General features: G+C 38.5%; 1 pseudogene; it reads right to left on the bottom strand.

The window, feature by feature from the left end:
- LOC127809286 (uncharacterized) overlaps window positions 1-7,611 on the bottom strand; it is a 62,213-nt pseudogene extending 54,602 nt beyond the window's left edge.
- Window positions 7,612-19,765: the final 12,154 nt, after the last annotated feature.

The following is a 19,765-nucleotide window of genomic DNA, read 5'->3' on the forward strand; positions in this document are numbered from 1 at the left end:
TAAATCAATCAGCAGATTGCATTCAATTCTCTAAGCTTTGATTGCAAGTTTCACTGGATATATTTCTCTTCAATAAAATGTTCACTCAAAGTTGCTCTCAAGGATGTACCTCAATTTGGAGTGGATGTAAATCAAGTTCGAAGAGGTATCATCAATCATCAAAAATGCTATTAAGGAAGGAAAGGACCTGACATAGCTTCATGATTAGAATAGCATCTCAATGAATAGCATTTAAATTTAACTAAGTCTCCTTACTCTTGAAATTGTATCCTGAAATTGCATGATTGATAAAACAAAGAGGGATCTTTCTAGGAAAAAATGGGGCCATATGGTAATGTGGTATAGCAAAGGGGATGATGGAAATCAAGAGAGTTATTAGGTCCCAGGAATTTTCTACTAAGAACTGAAGATTCTTTTTTTTTTTTTTTTGGTATCAGAGAAAATAAACTGTACATGTGATGCATTCATGCATCAATAGCTGAAATCATATCAGGGCACCTAAATCCAGTTGGTCGTATCCGAACCTAAATCTAACTGCTATTCCAACTGATAGTGAACAAGCTTCCATTGCTTCACCCTCAATGGCTACGGGGGGTGTTTTTAATGTCCCAGACCTAGAGACAACCATTTATCTTAAATGGTAAAGTGGTCTTTTAACGTCAGATTCCCAGACAATTTTTTTTTTTTTTTTTTTTTGGGTAAACTACTATTGTGTAATTCCCGAGACCTAATCAATGGATAAGAAAATGTCAAGGCTATGACTTGGACAGAGGCAATAATGCAACTGGTCATGAAGAGTTTTAATGGGCTATAAGTGGAAACTGATCAAAACAATAGGTTGATTGGCTCAAGTAATAGAAAAATGATCCCTCTATGATATTTCATAAATCAGCCTTATTCATTCAACTGGTCTCAAGCTTAGAGTCAGTTAAAATTAGCCGCGATCATTAAAGACACTCAAAGCAAAATGTTGTTTTGAAGCTATTGAAAGACAAGAGAATCAACAAAATATTTTATTGCATGAATAGATGTTATTTCACTCAGAATAAAATGTCATGAAGCTCTAACACTTACTTTGGTAACAAATCTCCACTTAGTTTGAGAATTTGGGCAATTTGCTGATTATTTCACATGTTTTGTATGCCATTCAAACAAATGAACAGAAATTAAGCACCCTAAGTAGTCCTGGTCCTGGTTCTAAAGCTCATACAGTTCTGTTTTCAAATAAAAGATTATCATTCAAGTAACCAGTTGTGAATCTAAAGCATCGAGCACAATAATTTGAAGCATAGAGTCAGCAAAATCATTTTTATTGACAAATGAAAATGTGATTAAACTTTGTAGTTCATAGGTACAGAAATTAAACATGAAGCATCAAATCCTATGACTACTCAGTGCCATCCGTGGCATCGTCAGAAGTAGAGTTCTCCTCAGTGGAGTTTCCAGAGGGGGTCTTTGATGAAGGATCAGCAGGAGGAATAGAGGTAGAAGATAGAATGGTAGGGTGAGAAGGTGCTGCATGCTCCGGCTGCGGCTGTGCCCCTGATGTAGAAGGTGCACCCTCTTCCTCTCGCCACATGTCAATGGTCTTCTGTATGCAAGTCTCAGCATCAGCCAACTTATCCTTTGAAGACTTTTGAGGAAGCTCTTCTATGGGTGTGTTCAGAAATTGACCTACTCTCTTGTCCATCGCAGTGTAACGTTCATTCATGGTCATTATTCCTGAATAGATGACCCTCTGCCTCCAATGTAGATCTTCATAAATGGCCTCCTGTCTCTCTTGGATCTTCTTTAGTGATTGCTCTACTAGGGCTTCATGTTTTACTTGCCTATCGTGCATTTCCTTGACTATCTCATATAAGCCTCTGATAGTGTGACCCTCCTCTTGTCTCTCTTCCTGGTCTTCATGTAGTGGCAGTTCTTGAGTTGGTTCTTCTTGTGCTTCAACCTGCCTGCCTGATGCCTCTCCCTTCTCAGGTGTTGTTGCTTCAAGCCTCTTTAACTGCCCACTGCTCCTTCGTGTAGATGCTGGGCTGATCCTTTCCATTGGCTTGATGACTTCAAAAGTTGCCTTTTCTTTTACCCCGTGCCTTAATACAAAATAGGTAATCAACCCTCCAAAGGGTAGTCCTCCGCCCCCTTGTGCATGCTTGGCCACTAAGTCGATGGTGTCAAAAATGTGCTTGGCCAAGTCTATGTGTACTCCCAGGATCATCTTTCCCATGAATGTGGCTTGCTTAACCGAGACACTGCCAGTGAATGCGTGGGGCATGAAATGAGAACAAAGAAGCCTATGTAAGATGATGCATTTAGGGGACAAATTCTTCTTTGGGAGGGTAGGCGCTAACCACAAAACATCATCTGCTTCGGTCAACAACCTAGCCAAGTTTTCTTTTCCTAAGTCTGCACTTGCCTCCTCAATGTCTCTTGGTGATGCCTCTCTTGGGATTTGGAATGTTTCAGCAATATCAGAGGGCTTCAACTCTATTTTCACCTTTCTTACTTCAGTGATCAAGCACCTATTCCCCGAGTCATCTCTGTCACTGGTTATATTTGAGTAAAATTCTTTGACTAAGGGAACTATAGCCTTGTGTTGAAACTTAACCCAAGTTTGCCATCCTTTGGCAGTAATTAATGACAACAAATCACATGGTGGTTCTTCAAATTGTTCAAGCATAATTCCCCTCTCACAAAGTACTGGCCTCTTAGCATACCCCTCAACATAGTTCTTTTCAGCCTCGGGGCTAATGAATCTGATATTGGAATAGGGAGGGTTCAAATCAATGGTTGGGATGGTAGCGGGTTCTTTTCCTTTCTGTCTCTTCGAGGCCCTAGAGCTTTCTCCTACGACTTTGGGGCGTTTTTGCTTTGGAGACATGTTGATTTGAGGAGTGTTTGGTCTAGGGAGTTGGTTCGGGGATTTTATCGAACAGTTGGTAGGCACAAACAGGTTCCTCTTTTTTCTTCTTCTTTCAATTTCCCAACCAATCCTCTCTTTGACACACTGAACTCCTTTACCCCCTCTTCACAACAACTCCTTCATCCAATCAATTAAACTCGAATTTAAACAATGGGAACAACTCTTACCTCTCGGCTGTTCTCTTCCCAGAATATTCGAATGAAGCGGCCCCCTATTCGAATGCGAGCGGACTGTTCTCCCTTGTACGAAACCGGATTGATCTTCAGGTGGATGAAATGGATGATGAATGAGGGTGGTTAGAACAAGGTAACAAGATTTATAGGAAGGGTTCGGGTGGATGAATGAATAATCGCACCGCTTAAGGAGGGGTTTCGATCTTTAAAGGGGGGCGTCGATTCGGATTTCAGGGACGGTTATGCGGTTAAGAGGAGCATCATTCGAATGATACTGGGGTTATACGAATGATAGAGGAAGATTCGAATGGAGGTTAAGCAATTCGAATGATAGCTCGGGTCTTAGAACAATGGGTAGAAGAGGATTCGAATGAGAGAGAGAGAATGCGAATGTTCGCTGAAAGATTTTAAAGGGCCAGACGCCTCATTCGAATGTGGAAAAATTCATTCGAATGAATTTTAAACAGTAACTTGGCTTAACGAAGGATTTAAGCCACTCATTCGAATGCAACAGTACTTTCATTCGAATGACTATGAGTGTCATTCGAATGAATCTGGCAGCACACTCTCAAAGAGGGTATTGAATAGAATGATCATTCGAATGCAAAAATCTTCATTCGAATAACCTTGAACACACTTTTTTTTTATTATTATTATTATTTTTTTATATTTTTATTTTTATTATTTTATTTTTTATTTTATTTTTTATTTTATTTTTTATTTTTTATTTTTTATTTATTTATTTATTTTTTTTTATTATTGCGCAAATTAACTAATTGAAACTATATTCGGATGTTAGAAATGGATTCGGATGAAGGGTAGGTTATTCGAATGAACTTGAGGATATTCGAATGCTGGCTTCAATTTTTTTAAGAAATAGCAGATTCATTCGAATAAATTTTTAGTATGGAGAAATTCATTCGAATGAATTTTAAACAGTAATTTCATTTGTGAAGGAAATTGGCCGGTCATTCGAATGCAACAGTACTTTCATTCGAATGAATTTTGAACATATTCGAATATAACAGAGGCTATTCGAATGCTTTCTTGCTTTCTTTTAACAGCTCACCAGTCATTCGAATGGTTTACAACTCATTCGAATGACTAAGCTCCATCCGGATACAGAATTCGAATAACAGCAAAGAAAAAATTTTTTTTTTACATTTCCAAACACCTAAACACCAAATTCAAACCCACACAGAATGTCATTAAATGAGCAAGGATCAACACAACAGTTCAGGCATACCTTTATCCCACCCAACTTGCTTTGAACAATTCTTAAAAACGAGGATATAAGGAATACCTGGAGATCTTCAAAAATGACTTTGAACACGAAGGTCCAATTGCTTACTTGGATGTTGCTGGTAGCCCTTCATTGCATAGGTGGATCCGTGAGCTTGCTTCAGTACTTTAAATCAAAATAAAGGGTGATAACAGTTTATGAAAGCAGAACACTAATTAAATTATTATATATATATATATTTTCTCTTTTTTTTTTTCTCTTTTTTTTTTTTTTTTTATTACTGACCACTACCCAATGGGTGGATCTGTAAGATCCATGCTCTCTTCCTGTTTATTCAAAAATTCATAGTATGGTTTCAGGCGTTGTCCATTCACTTTGAGAATTTGACCAGATTGAAGATTTTCAATATCACATACACCATGAGCTGAGATGGAACGAATTTTGAAGGGCCCTGTCCACCTTGACTTGAGTTTTCCAGGAAACAGATGGAGCCTTGAATCGTAAAGTAACACATGTTGACCTATACAAAAAAAATTTCTGTTAATATGCTGGTCATGTAATTTCTTCATGTGCATCTTAGAAAACTTGGCATTCTCAAATGCCTCGTTTCTAAGTTCCTCAAGCTCATTCAGTTGCAACTTTCTGTTGAGTTCCACCTCTTCTAAACTTTCATTCATCTTCCTGATGGCCCAGTAAGCTTTGTGCTCAACCTCTACTGGCAGATGACATGGTTTTCCATAAACCAGTCAATAGGGAGACATGCCCAATATGGTTTTATGTGCAGTCCTATAGGCCCAAAGAGCATCAATCAACCTCAAAGACCAATCCTTTCGGTTGGAATTGACAGTTTTTTCTAAAATGCGCTTGATCTCCCTGTTTGCCAATTCTGCCTGGCCATTTGTCTGAGGGTGGTATGGGGTTGAGACTTTATGAACTACCCCATATTTTTTCATTAGCTCTGCCACTGGTTTGTTACAGAAATGAGAACCCCCATCACTGATGATGGCACGAGGCATTCCAAACCTACTGAAAATGTTTTCTTTGAAAAATTTTACCACTATCCTGTGATCATTTGTCCTTGTTGGAATTGCCTCAACCCACTTGGAAACATAGTCTACAGCAAGAAGGATGTATTCATGACCAAGCGAGTTAACAAAAGGACCCATAAAATCTATTCCCCAACAATCGAAAATTTCAAGAACCAGAATGGGCTGCAAAGGCATCATACTCTTTTTTGTCAGGCTTCCTAACCTCTGGCATCTATCACATGACAAGCAAAACTGGTGTACTTCTCTAAACATGGTAGGCCAGTAAAATCCACTTTGTAGGATTTTTGCTATGGTTTTCCGGGTAGAGAAATGACCTCCACAAGCAAGGGTGTGACAGAAGTTCATAACACTATGTTGCTCATATTCTGGAATGCATCTTCTCACAATTTGATCAGCACAATATTTAAACAGATATGGTTCATCCCAAAAAAATGTTCTGACCTTCCTGAAAAACTTTTGTCTATCTGGCTTATTCCAATGACTGGGAACTGTACCTACAGCTAAATAATTAGCTATGTCAGCGTACCAAGGGGCAGAAGTCAATGTACTCACATGAAGAAGATGTTCATCAAGAAAGTTATCAGGAATGGAACCCTCAGTAAGATCCTGACCTGGGATTCTAGACAGATGGTCAGCTACAACATTTTCTACTCCTTTTTTATCCTTGATTTCTATGTGGAACTCTTGGAGGAGCAGAATCCACCTAATGAGGCGTGGCTTGGTGTTTTGCTTAGTGAGCAGGTATTTCAAAGCAGCGTGATCTGTGTACACAATCACCTTTGAACCTATCAGGTATGACCTAAATTTATCCAATGCAAACACCACAGCCAACAATTCTTTTTCTGTGGTAGTGTAATTTCTCTGGGCTTCATTTAAGGTTCTGCTAGCATAGTAAATGACATGGGGCTTCTTCTCTTTGCTTTGTCCTAACATAGCCCCTATGGCATAATCACTCGCATCACACATTAGTTCAAAAGGTAAAGTCCAATCAGGAGGTTGTATGATGGGTGCAGTGATGAGTGCATGTTTCAGCTTCTCAAAGGCACTTTGACAATTTGGGGTCCACTCGAATGGAACGTCCTGAGACAACAGACAACACAAAGGTCTTGCTATTGTGTTAAATGAGGCAATAAATCTCCTGTAAAAGCTAGCATGACCAAGAAAAGATCTAATGTCCTTGACATTTCTAGGGGCTGGAAGCTTCTGAATGGCTTCAACTTTGGCTTTGTCTACTTCTAGACCCCTAGATGAGACTATGTGTCCTAAGACAATGCCTTGGTTAACCATAAAGTGGCATTTTTCCCAATTGAGCACAAGATGAGTCTCCTCACAACGAATCAAAACCTTCTCCAGATTCTTTAAACACAAGTCAAAACTACTTCCATAAACAGAGAAGTCATCCATAAACACCTCCACAATATGTTCAGCCATTTCACTGAAGATACTCATCATACACCTTTGAAAGGTGGCAGGGGCATTACACAACCCAAATGGCATACGTTTATATGCAAATGTCCCAAAAGGGCAGGTTAAGGTTGTTTTCTCTTGATCTTCTAGTGCTACATCAATTTGATTATATCCTGAATATCCATCCAAAAAGCAGTAGAATGCTTGACCTGCTATCCTTTCAAGTGTTTGATCTAGAAATGGAAGGGGAAAATGGTCCTTTCTAGTCACGGAGTTGAGTTTTCTATAGTCTATGCACACACGCCAACCTGTTTGGAGGCGGATTGGGACTAACTCATTCTTCTCATTTTTCACCACAGTAACTCCGGACCGTTTAGGAACGACCTGAGTTGGACTAACCCATTTTGAATCAGATATTGGATAAATAATACCTGCATCCAGCAATTTGAGCACCTCTTTTCGAACCACTTCTTTCATATTGGGATTTAGCCTTCTCTGCATTTGCCTTACTGGTTTTGAATTTTCTTCTAAGAAGATCCTATGGGTGCAAATTAGAGGGCTAATTCCATGTAAGTCTGATATGGTCCATCCTAAAGCCTTCTTGTGTGCTCTCAGTACTTCCATCAACTGTACTTCTTGTTGGGTAGTTAGGCTGGAAGAAATGACTACTGGGTATGTCTCTCCTTCTCCTAGAAAAGCATACTTCAACTCATTCGGCAGTGGCTTCTTTTCAGGAATGAGTGGATGACTCACAGAGGTTGATGGTTTATGCAAAGGTTCTACAGGTTCTAGCTTAGGAACCCATTGAGTCAAAGGCATCTCACTTTCCTTTTTGATATCTTCCAAACAATTATCTCCTTTCACAGTTTGAGTGACAAACTCTTTCTCAAAATACTCTTCAGACAGAGTTTGAATCAAATCCACCTCTTCTATCTCACTTTCAGTGTTTTGTTGTTTGAAAATTCTGAAGATATTCATCTCCACAGTCATATTTCCAAACGACAGTTTCAAAACTCCATTCCTACAGTTAATGATTGCATTGGAAGTTGCTAGGAATGGTCTTCCCAAGATGACTGGAACTGGTGGTTGTGGACCATGATGGGGTTGAGTGTCTAGAACTATGAAATCTACTGGGAAGTAGAATTTATCCACCTGAACTAAGACATCTTCCACAATACCCCTAGGAACTTTGACTGATCTGTCTGCCAGCTGCAGAGTGACTCTGGTAGGCTTAAGTTCTCCCAAACCCAACTGTTGATAGACACTATAAGGCAATAGGTTGACACTTGCTCCTAAATCTAAGAGCGCCTGGTCAACCTTCTGGCTTCCTATTATGCATGAGATGGTTGGACAACCTGGGTCCTTGTATTTGGGAGGAGTCTTAAATTGCAAAATGGAGCTCACTTGCTCAGTCAGAAATGCTTTCCCATGCACGTTCACTTTTCTCTTTACAGTGCAAAGATCTTTTAGGAATTTTGCATATGAGGGTGTTTATTTGATCGCATCTAAGAGTGGAATATTGATCCTTACTTGTTTAAACACCTTATATATGTCAGCATTTTGTTGTTCCTTTTTTGTAACACTCAGTCTTTGAGGAAAAGGAGGTTTAGGATGATATTGAATTTCTCTTTCAATGTTCTTACCTTTTCCATCTTCTTTTTGTTTTTGCTTGTTTTTTTCTTCATTGTTTTCATTTTTTTCTAAGATTGGCTCCTGTCCTTCTGCTTTCTCTTTCTCAACAACAGTTTGGCTTATCCTAAGATCATTTGGTTTTTTAATCACCTTTCCACTTCTTAGGATAGTTACAGATTGGACTTGTTCATGTGCATTACTTTCACCACTAGAAGATTCCACCTGATTTGTTTGCCTAACTGGGTTAGGGTTGGTTTGTGAAGGGAATCTTCTAGGTTCTCTCACACTTAGTGTTTGGGTCAACTTTGTTATCTGGCATCTCATATCCTCCACGACTCTATTTGTTTGCTCTTGATTCTTTGTAAGCTGGGCAACCTGATTGTTGATGCCCGTTTGATTTTGAATGAACTGATGCAAGGTTTCTTCAAAAGATCTCCTATGAGGAGGTTGGTAGGTATTGGATGAAGAACCTTGATTCTGTTGGAAGGATTGTTGATGTGCAGGGAAGGAGTTTTGAGAATGACTCCCAGCATCATGTCTCCATGAAAAATTGGGGTGGTTCCTATTATTGGGATGGTAGGAGTTGTAGTTTTGATTGTTCCCGTAATAGGTTCCACTTTGATTTTGATTCTGTCTTCCCTCAAAATTGTGTGAATTATTGTTGTTAGTCTGCCCATACAATACCTCCTTGAAAGCAGGCAGAGTAGGGCATTCTTCAGTTGCATGATCCATTGTTTCACACACAGCACATTTCACTTCCACTTGTTTAACAGATTGTACCTTCTTAGGCTCCATATTTTCAACCTTTTTTGTTAAGGCAGTTAGTCTTGCATTTAGATCATCATTCTCACTCAACTGGTATCTACCTCTCGGTTGTGGATTTTCCCTTAGATCAAATGAAGATGTAGGGCCAGCTTCCCAATTTCTTGTATTTTCAGCCAATGTGTCAAAGAAGTGAAACGCTTCTTCTGGAGTTTTCTCATAGAATTCTCCATTACACATTGTAGAAACCAACATTTTTAATTGGGGCGTGAGTGAGTCATAAAAGAAACTGACCACTCGCCATTGCTCAAAGGCATGGTGCGGACAAGTGTGGAGAAGATCTTTGAATCTTTCCCATGCTTGGGCAAAATTTTCAGTTGATTTACAGGCGAAGTTCATGATTTGTCTTTGAAGAGTAGCGGTTCTGTTGGCAGGAAAATATTTTTTCAAAAAAGTTGCTTGCATTTCTCTCTAAGTTCCTATAGATCTAGGTAGGAGAGTGCCTAACCACATTTTTGCCTTATCTTTTAGTGAGAATGGGAAAAGTTTTAACCTTACAACATCCTCATTTACTATATGATCCATGCAAGTGCTACACACTTCCTCGAATTCCTTCATATGAGTGTATGGATTTTCAGAATCCATACCATGAAATGTAGGCAACAATTGGATTGTGCCAGGTTTGAAATTGAACCTATGGTGATTTATGGGAAGGATGATACACGAGGGTGTTGTCTGCCTTGGAGGGTGAAGGTACTCTCTAAGAGGTCTAATCAATTCCTGATCAACAGGATCAGGATCGCCATGGTCACTCCCATGTTCAGACATGTTGTTTGGTTGAGCCATAAATGAGTGTGGCAATGAAAACTCAAAATCAGATGGAGTACTTTCTGAATGTAACACTTGTTCAACCACTCTACCGGATCTAAGTCTCATACACCAGACCAAACAGACAGAGAAGAGAAATTAAAGAACAGAAGTAAAAAAGACTAGGGATTATTATTTGGCTTACCTTAATCTCCCCGGCAACGGCCCCAAAATTTTCTGCGTCACTCACCCTGCATTTGTCACTTTTTGTATTTTTCTTTCACTAATTCAGCTGATTTAGCAACTAATTATGTTCACAGATAGGATGAGGCGTTTAGACTCGCCAGTGCACGAGTGTGATTGTAGCAGAAAATTTATATGTAATTTTTCCGGGCAAGACCGGGTCGACTCACAGGGAGATTACTCATGGAAGGAGATAACCACACCAGTTCTTTTGATTAACGGAATAATGAAATGAGATCAAACTAAATGTGATATAACTGTAATCTGGAAATGGAGAGATCTTGGGTCAAGACAAATCTGGTGCCAAACCCAACTGATTCACCATATAGCTTTCTGAGATGTAACTAGCAGCTCAAATAGCTTGGGTTTTCAACCATTAAATGTACTACTGAGATGATGATAACTCTTTGTTCAAGCAACCTCCATACATGACATGGAGACTCTATGGTAAGAAGCTATCATAAATCAGTGTATAAATAATGTTTTGACAAAATAATTGCTCGGGGCTTGGGTATGAGAACGTTTCCAGGTCAAGCAACCTCCATACATGGCATGGAGACTCTAAGTTAGGCGTACGAACCAATCCAAGCCTGAGGTTTTCGTTAATAATATTTCCCAACCTGCTTTTTCTTTTGTTACTTTGACATATGGAGTTCTGTTATATTGATTCATCAGTGGCTTTGGGCACCTTCTTTGCCTTAACCCAAGAATTGTATTAGCCACACATCTTCATAGGAAGTGCACGACTAAAACTAATCTCTCCAGATGAATACGAGATTCGTAAAGAAAATAAATCGAGACAACAGATAAGAACTTGGTAAACTACTACTGTATTGATTACTGAAACGAACTACAACTTTGAAGCAGAAATTAAAATGGACTTGTAATACAGAGCTCAGATTTTTCAAGAACAACTAGTGTAACTGAAGTGCTATTCGTAAAGAAAGAAATACAGACAAGAACAAAAATAGGAGAAACAGACAAAAGGGAAGAAAAAAATCTCTGCTTTCAAACTGATCCTCTTCTTTCTTGTATTGTTTTTCTTAGTATCTTCTGCACTCGCCAACCTCTGATTCCAAAGAATGTTGGTCCCTTTTTAAGCTTATGGCACATGGAAGTGGGGACCATTTGTTGAAAAGTTGTTCAAAAAGTTGGTTGAATTTACCTTAGAGCCACCGCGTGTATTTGCGCATGTCAGAATTTTGTTCAGCTGCTCATTCGAATGACTAGCAGAGACATTCGAATGCTTGCTGAGTTTCTTTTGGCTGATCGGATCATTTGAATGAATTTTAGTCCTATTCGAATGAATTTCATGCTTTACTGTTCCTTACACGGCGATTTTCTCGGTCATTCGAATGCAACAGTACTTTCATTCGAATGAATTTCTAATTTTTCTCTTGACTTCTTCATTGCATTCGGATGACCTGGAGAGCATTCGAATATGGAGTTCCTTGGGTTGCTTCTCATTCGAATTACTCGGCCTTCATTTGAATAGATTTCCTTTCTTCTTCAACTTCATTCGAATGACTTGGATTTCATTCGAATATGTCTTCACTGCTTCCAAACGATATGCTCATCTGAATTTCTTCTTATGCTCGGCTCATTCGAATGACTTGGATTTCATTCGAATATGCACAATCTGCAGATCTTGATTTTTGTTACTTCTTATTCGAATTAGGCCAAACTCATCTGAATACATACCCGATATCTTGCATATTCGAATGTCTGAATGATTTATTCGAATGTTTGAGAAGCTTTCTTCTCTCTTGCTCCATATTTGAATACCTTTGAAGACTTATTCGAATGACTTTGACTTTCATTAGGACACTTTTATTTCTTGACTTTTTATTCCTCTTTCAATCATGCTTTTGGAGAGTATGAGTCATTCTTTCATCTCTTTTCCTTCTTTTGGGCTGCAACAAGCAATTCTGGAGATTTTAAGTCGATCAAATGGATTAGGAGGTAATAAAAACATAACAAATATTGCATTTTTTTTACATCAATCACTAGGTCCTTCCCTCCCAAAGAAGAATTTGTCCCCTAAATGCATCATATTACATAGACTTCTTTGCTCTCACTTTATGCCCCATGCATTCACCGGCAGTGTCTCAGTTAAGCAAGCCACATTTATGGGGAAGATGATTCTGGGAGTGCATATAGACTTGGCCAAGCACATTTTTTATACCATAGACTTAGTGGCCAAGCATGCACATGGAGGTGGAGGACTACCCTTTGGAGGGCTGATTACTTACTATGTGTTGAAGAGTGGGGTAAAAAGAAGGCAACTTTTGAAGTCATCAAACCCATGGATGGGATCAGCCCAGCATCCACACAAAGAAGTAGTGGGCAGTTGAAGAGACTAGAGGCAATAACACCTGAGAAATGAGAAGCATCAGGTAGGCAAGTTGAAGACGAAGAAGAACCATCTCAAAAACCGCCACTGCATGACACCCAGACAGAGAGACAAGAGAGAGATCATTCACTTAGAGATTTGTATGAGTTAGTCAAGGGAATGCAAGAAAGGCAAGAGAGGCATGAGACCTTAGTATTGCAATCCCTGAAGAAAATGCAGGAGAGGTAGGAAGCTATTTTTAAGGAGTTGCAGTTGAGGCAGAGGGTCATGTATTATGGGGTGATAACCATGTATGACCATTACAAAGCACTGGATCAGAAGGTGGGACAGCTACTAGACGTATCAATTGAAGAGCCACCACAGAAGACTCCAAAGACCAAGTTTGATGATCCTGAGCTTTGCATTCAGGCGACCATTACCACGTGGCGAGAGGAAGTGGTGCACCTTCCACATCAGAGACACATTCACAGCCTGAGCATACTGCCCCTCCACACTCTGAGATTCCATCCTCTTCCATTATTCCTCCTCCTGCCAAGCCCTTGTCAAAGACCACCTCTAGTGACTCCACTAAGGAGAACACCAATTCTGATGATGCCACTGATGGCACTAAGTAGTCATAGGATTTTGTTTTTCATGCTTAATTTATGTACTTGTGAACTACAAAGATCAATTGCATTTCCTCATTAAATGAAAGTTACTTTGCTTGCTCTATGCTTCAGATTAATATGCTTGATGCTTTAGATTCACAACTAGATACTTGACTAATAATCTTTTATTTGAAATCAGAATTATATGAGATTTAGAACAAGGACCAAGACTGCTTAGGATGCTTTATTTTTGTTCATTTGTTTGGATGGCATAAAACAATATAATGGTGAATTAATCAGAAAATTTCCCAGGTTCTCAAATTAAGTGGAGATTTCTTACCCGAGGAAGTGTTTGAGCCTAACAATTGTTTATTTTGAGTGAAATAACACCTATTCATAAAATGCTTCATTGATTTTCTCATCTTTCAATAGCTTCAAAACAACAAATTGTTTTGAGTGCCTTCAATGATAACAACTGAATTTAACTGACTCTAAGCTTTGAATGTAATGATTTGTTAGCGGGCCTAGTATTTAATTAGAATTATTTAATTAATTAGTGAGGTATTTAATTAAGATAATTTGCCATTTAATTTTAATGTGGCAATTTAGAATATTTTTAATTGAGAGATCAACATTTAAATAGCATTTAATTCTTTATTTATTGTGAAAATTAAATGCTAGGACATGAAGGTCAATTAGCAATTTGTGATTAGAAATTTAATTGTTTAATTAAGAGTTATTATGTTTTGAGGATTCATGCATGAGATAGCTTTGGGTTTAAGAGTCTCTTAGTCCCAATAGGAGAAGGTTTTGCGAGTCTCCAAGTTATAATGGGAATGTGAGTTGGGCTTAGGCCTGTCTATATATATATATATATATATTTGACCATAGCCATAGTTTTCACGCCACAAGAACAGAGAGAAAGAGCCAACAATGGGTCCAAGTCTTTGCTTAGGAGATTTCTGGTTGCAGTTGTTTGAGTCGATCAGAGCCAGCACAAGGCAAGTATTCCATCCCTGTAATCCATTCTTATGGGATTGTATCTCAGTAATATCCTCAATTGATTCAAGTTTTCTCAGTTGTATTACAGATTAATACAGTCAGTATGTATATATATATATATGCAAGTATATCTATTGAGTTCATGGCAGATCATGTATGTTTTCTCCAGCGATTTTTATATGTATATGATTGTTAATCATTCCCAAAGTTGTTTCATGTCGATTGGGATTTGTTTTCCTAACATTTTATTCGGAATGGTGTAGTTTCTTAAGTTTGAATCAAGAGCGAAGTCTCTGTGTTCGTTCGTTTCTAGGTTTTCAGGTTGCAAACATCCGGATAGTTTCCCTCATATCCAGATAGATTTTTCAGAGCATGTGAGTAGCATCCGGATAGGTTAGAGGCTATCCGAATGGATCAAAAGTTTAATATGAGTGACATCCAAATAGCTCTTGTTCATATCCAGATTGTCTAGTGATATCCGAATGATTTGTTTTCGTATCTGGATGTGTCCAATAGTGATTGTGAGTAGTATTCGGATGCCTTGATTCGTATCCAAATGTGTTTAATTATCTGTGAGTGATATCCGGATGCATTGTGTCGTATCTGGATGAGTCTAAGGCTTTTTGAGAGTGATATCCGGATACCTTGTGTTGTATCCAGATGTGTCCAAATATGTTTGTGTCTCATATCCAGATGAGACCTTATTCATCCGGATGTCTCTCTCAACTTATCCAAAGCTCATGTGTCTTGTATCCGGATGAGACCTTACTCATCCGGATGTCTCTCATAATTCATTTCAAGTTCATGTGTCTTGTATCCGAATGTGCCAATTTCATATCCAAATGGGCCTAGGGTGTATAACACTCACACCAAAATTCCATCTTTTCTCATATTGGTTCCAATATCTTCAAAACTCCAAATTTAAGCGTACTCGGGTGGGAGTAATTCTATGATGGGTGACCCCCCTGGGAAGTCTTCATGTTGCAATAAATAAATCATTAAATAATTAAATAAAAGTTAGTAAATATTGCAATTCAAGGGAAAATACAAAAAATCTTTATATTCCAATATATTAGATCAGATTACATGTTTAGCATTTATTTTGACATGATCAGCATTATTTTGTGAGATTATGTGCATATATCTTGGTATGAGCATTGAGCATGACTTTCTATGGAGCACTACATATCGTGTGCTAGCATGTATGTGAGCATTGCATTATGTTCGCCAGGCGGCTAGTCCGCGAGGATCCCACCAGTTTCAGTTTCAGTTTGTGTGTCGCTCGCCTGATGTCGACCAGGGAGCTAGGGGCATATTACCCACAGTATGTGCTTATAGCTTTTATGTTTGCAGGATTTAGATCAGTCAGGTATGTATTACAGTTATGTGGGCCTATGAGCCAAAGTTGCATACCTGCATTTAGTTTACAGTTTATGTGCATTACATCTTGTAAATGCAATCCAGTGATTATTATATCTCTCAGTACCAGTTCAGTAAGTATTTTATCAGTATCGATATTCTTCGATTCAGCTTCAATTATTCTTTCCAGCTTATTACTTGTTGAGCTTTGTAGCTCACCTTGTACTCTTCACCATTCCAGGTCCTAGCAGAAGAGGACCAGATGTGAGGCCTAGTAGCAGTGTCCAGTAGTGTGTGTACGTGGAGCCGCTCAAGACCAAAAATGTCTTGGAGTTTGTTAGTTTATAGTGTTTGCCAGTTAGTATTAGCTTATATTTCAGTTGAGGGATTTTCCTTAGACAGAGTTGTGGTTTTCAGTTTATGTTGACTCAGAGTTTTATTTCAGTTGATTGGGATATTAATTACGGTATCAGATTTTAGTTTATCAGTTAGTTTTATTTTATTTTTCCCATAACAACTCTTCTCGGGCAGTCCTAGGAGAGGGGGTGTTACATTGAACTAGTTGAATGGATAGCATTGTTTTATGGAGCATGATAGAGGATCATTTTCTTATCACTTGAGCCATTTGACTTGTTTCTTTTCTGTCAATTTCCATTGATGGCCCACTTGAGCTTTATATGACCACTTGTATTGTTGCCTCCATCCAAACCATTGCCATGTGAAATTTCTCATCCATCCAATTAGGGCCTGGGAATTATTCTATAGAATTAATTTGTTCTTCCATTACAGATTCAAAAAAAAAATAAAAAATTGTCTTGGAATCTGTCGTTAAAAGACCACCTTACCATTTAGGATAAATGGTTGTCTCTAGGTCTGGGACATTAAAAACACCCCCGTAGCCATTGAGAGTGAAGTAATGGAGGCTTAGTCATTATCAGTTGGAATAGCATTTAAACTCAAGTTCGGATATGACCAACTCAGCTTAGCTGTCTTGATATGATTTTAGCTATTGATGCATGAATGCATCACATGTAAATATTTATTTCCAATTTTTTTTTAAAAAAAAGTTATTTCCAGTTTCAAAGTTATTTACTTGTTCTTAGATGAGTTGGAAAATTCTCGAGACCTAATCACCTTTTGATTTCCATCAGTCTCTTCTCCATCCCACATCACCATCTGGCCCCATTACATCCTAGTAAGATCTCTCTTGATTCTATGATTCATGTGATTTCAGGAAACAAGTTTAGAGTAAGGAAACATGGTTAAATTTCAGATGTTATGCATTGAGACACTATTCTGATCACGAAGCTATGTCAAGTCCCTTTCATCCTTAATTGCATTCTTGATAATTAATGATACTTCTTTAAACTTGCACTACATTTACTCCAAATTAAGGTACATCTTTTGAGGGTAACTTTGAGTTATCATTTTATTGGAGAGAGACATATCCACAGTGAGATTTGCAATCGAAGCTTAGAGGATTGAATGTGATATGCTGATTGATTTAACCACATTTCTCTTGAGAATATGCCCTGGACAAAAGTTCAATGATAAATATTCCTTTGTATGTCCAAAGTCCCTATGCTGCTGATCATACATTTTTGCTTCACACACAAGATTTAATCTATCAATGAGTTTGTGAATGATGAAGTTTTCTTGCATTTGATTTGATTGCTAAGGGACTAGCAATGTTTAAATTGGGGGTTGTGATTTGCTCAAAAATGCCAAAAAATTTGTTGTATTTTTATTGCCTCTTAATCCATTTAATGAGCTAAAAACATCAAAGAATACTTATTGCAGCCAAAGGAAGAAAAAAAGATCAAGGGTTCAATTAATCCCTTAAAGGCATGAATAAAATAGGCAAAGAAGAAGAAGCTAAGAAATGAAGATATTCAAATGAAGGCTATCTCATTCGAATAAAGGAAGCAAGGAGGAAGGCATTCGGATGAACATATTGTATGAAAATGCTAAAGACATATTTGAATGAAGACTAAGTCATTCGAATGTAATTAAAGAAAATGGAAGAGCTATTCGAATGAAAGTGCTATCGCATTCGGATGAAAACATGAAGCAAGTAGTCGAAGAAATCATTCGAATGAAGACTGAGTAATTCGAATCAATATTCAAAAGTTATTCGAAGATGGAGCAATTCGGATGGAAGACAGTCGAGGCAAATCATTTGAAAGAATTCTTCAAACATTCGAATGTGAAGACCATCGAGAATGCATTCGAATGAGGTTGACCTAATTTAAATGAAAAGCAGCAAATCAAGAAGTTAAGGTAATTCATATATCCCAAAATCATTCGGATGAAAATATGGACATTCGAATAGTGCCTGAGTCATTCGAATGTGTAGAAGAAGTCAAAGAGAAAAATTAGAAATTCATTCGAATGAATTTACTGTTGCATTCGAATGATAGGGGAAATTGCCATGCAAATGAACAGTAAAACATAAAATTCATTAGAATGAGCTTTGAACTCATTTGAATGATCCAAACGGCCAAGGAAAATCAAGCACACATTCGAATATCCCAGCTCGGACATTCGAATGAAGATCCAAAAACTCTCTGACATGCGCAAATGAACATGGTGGCTCTAAGGTAAATATAACCAACTTTTTGAGCAGCTTTTCACCAAGTGGTCCCCCTCTTCCATGCTCGGAAAGCTTAAAAGGAGCTAACATTCCTCGGAATCAAGAGTAAAGAGCATGAAATACTCAAAAAATACAAAAAAAAAAAAGGATCATTTGAAAGTTGCAAGTCTTTTCATTCTTTCTATTTTTAGTCTCAGTTCTTGTCTGTACTTTACATACTTGCATCTAAGTTATTGCTCTTCATTTTCCCTAGTTCTTAGTTGTTCCAAATACATTACAAGTTCATTTTCAAACTGTAGTTCATTTCAGTAATCAATATAATAGTAGTTCGTCTTGTTCTCATTATCTGTTATTGCTTAATTTCATTCTCGTCATTATCTGTTGAGATTAGTGTTAGTCGTGCACTTCTCATGAAGATGTGTGGCTAATCCAATCCTTAGGCCAAGGAAAGGACGGTATCCAAAGCCACTGATAACCCAAGATAGCAGAGCTTCAAGTATTTAAGTAGCAGAAACAAAAATAGCTAGAGAAATGTTCCTAATGAAAACCTCATGTAATACCCCGAGAGCCCAGAGAAGTTAGTATATATCGAGGATAGTGTAAGAAAGGAAACAACACCAGCTGGATACCTTTTGGGCTGAATGTTGGCAAAGAACTCCCAAGTTAAGCGTGCTTGACCTGGGGCAATCCAAGGATGGGTGACCCCTCTGGGAAGTTCGTGTAGGCCCATCAGGGTAAGTTGTTCCGGTCCTTCCTATTGCTCGAGCGGGATGTTACAAATGGTATCAGAGCCGACCCTTGGCAAAAACGGTCCGATGAGGGCGGGGAGTGGCGCCGGGGCTTGAGGGCCTGTACAAGGAGCGGCTTCTGGCAGGCTTCTAGGATGGCAGCCCCCAAGGGGAGAAGGTCTGGGACCAGTTGTAAGGTCGCATGACGGGGACGTCATGTGCTTAAGGGGGGGAGAATGTAATACCCCGAGAGCCCAGAGAAGTTAGTATATATCGAGGATAGTGTAAGAAAGGAAACAACACCAGCTGGATACCTGTTGGGCTGAAAGTTGGCAAAGAACTCCCAAGTTAAGCGTGCTTGACCTGGGGCAATCCAATGATGGGTGACCCCCCTGGGAAGTTCGTGTAGGCCCATCAGGGTAAGTTGTTCCGGTTCTTCCTATTGCTCGAGCGGGATGTTACACCTCAAGCTTGGATTGGTTCATATGCCTAACTTAGAGTTTCCATGCCATGTATGGAGATTGCTTAACCTTGAAACGTCCTCATACCCAAGCCCGAATGACTTTCTTGTTAAAACGTTATTTATACATTGATTTATGATAGCTGTATAACATAGAGTCTCCATAACATGTATGCAGGTTGCTTAAACAAAGAGTTTCATCATCTCAGTAGTATATTTAATGGTTAAACTCCAAGCTATTTGAACTTTCAGTTACATCAAAGAAAGCTATATGGGAAATCAGTTGGGTTCGACACTAGATTTGTCTTGACAGAAGAACTCACCATATCCAGATAACAGTTGTATTGCATTCAGTTTAATCTCATCTTGTTATTCTATTAATCAAGTGAACTGGTGTGGTTATCTCTTTCCATGAGTAATCTCCCTGTGAATCAACCCGGACTTGCC

This window comes from Diospyros lotus, chromosome 9 (genome assembly GCF_014633365.1).
Source record: "Diospyros lotus cultivar Yz01 chromosome 9, ASM1463336v1, whole genome shotgun sequence".
NCBI lineage: Eukaryota > Viridiplantae > Streptophyta > Magnoliopsida > Ericales > Ebenaceae > Diospyros > Diospyros lotus.